This window comes from Aplysia californica, unplaced genomic scaffold, assembly GCF_000002075.1.
Source record: "Aplysia californica isolate F4 #8 unplaced genomic scaffold, AplCal3.0 scaffold00054, whole genome shotgun sequence".
Taxonomy (NCBI): Eukaryota; Metazoa; Mollusca; class Gastropoda; order Aplysiida; family Aplysiidae; genus Aplysia; species Aplysia californica.
Window position 1 is genome coordinate 1,958,495 of NW_004797324.1, and position 1,631 is coordinate 1,960,125.

A 1,631-nucleotide genomic window follows, 5' to 3' on the forward strand; every position below is an offset into this window, starting at 1 on the left:
CGTTTTTAGTTGGGCGTCACCTTTGCATTGTTAATGATGTAGCTGGCTGTTTAAATCCCTGTTGTTCGTCCATAATGTTCAATTATAGTAGCTGCTTTAGTTTTTGTTTAATAGCAAATCCCCTCCCCTTTCCCTACCCCCCCAAAAAAAACCAACAACCCCCCAACCCAACCCAAGACAAAAAAACCAACAAAAGAAAAGTAATACTCTCTTTCATTTCTTTGTTCCGGTTATTCTTGAATGTTAACTTCTCACCTTTACATGTTCATGCTTGTATTTGTTTCTCTTAACAAGTCAAACTTTTAGAAACGAGACTCCAACACGATTTCAGAGTAAAGTAAAAAAAAAAAAGAGAAGAAATTATTCTCTAAATTTTAGGAGTGCTGAACTTCTTTAAATATCATTGATTCGATTTCCCCCCTCTCTTTCCCCCATCTCACGTGCTCATTTCCCAACATGCCCAGCTTTGTATGAAGTAAAACTTCGGCGGCAACTTCCCTGGGACTCAGAGAACCGGAACAACCACCTATATATAACCCCAAAATGCAAACCGTGCACATCTTTACTCACTTATTAAAGCTCTAAACTCGGTACGCTATCCGCTATTTCTGCACGACGTTGCATTCCTTTACCTACGTCACGGACTATAGATTTGTTTCCCCAAGGCCGATCGTCATCGGAAAATGACGTCAAACGGAAGACTTGTGTTTGCTGAGACAATTAGTTTCAAATTTCCCCACGGTGTTTCTTCGATGCACTTATTTATAAATAATGTTGTAGGGCTATTCTGAGAACTATAAGAGGAATTTGGGTTATACTGAAAATACAATATTATTAAAAATGATTTCAAAATTACATTTCCCGTCGGAAAGGAGGCTTGTAAGTTAGTAGGTTGCCGTGTCAAACGGAAGCAATTAAGCCCTCCTCAGGTCTGTAGGCCAGGGCAGGGTACCCCAATTTTATAATTGATAAATTCCAAATCCTGCTCAAATGGTAGACATTAAAGAGTCTTTGAGTGCACGATAAGCCAATATCTGTGACATCTTCACATCCTGTCGGAATAACTACTCTCGGTCTTATAGCCAGAACATAAAGCAGCGGTAAATCAACTACCGACAGTTTGCGACTAGAACAGGACGTGATTGTGGGTGGAAAGTCTCAGTAGCCGAATTAATTGTATTCCTGGCTCTTTAAAAAACCACCCCGCGACAAGTTGCTATACTCCTCGTAAGAATTGACTATAAAAACAGTGGTGGTAACATTTCAAATTCTTTCTGGGACACCATTCATCAAACGGACCTTTGGAAAAGTGAGTGGTGTAGAAATATTATCGTTTTAGGATACATTCTAGGCATACTACGTTTTGGAATGTACATATTGGAACTTTTCAAGGAAGTATGGATCTTGTTTGTGCCTCTAAGATAGTTCTGTTCTGCACAGAATCAGCTTTTACATGAGCTGTTGTAGTTAGCGAAGAGTTTGCTGCAGTATGTTTTTTCTATTGTTTTGTAGTAGAGTGATTTTATGGTAACGGTGACAATGGACCTTAATAACAATAATAACAACAACAGCAACAACAACAACAACAACAATAACATAATAATAATAACAATTAAAATAAAATAATGTTG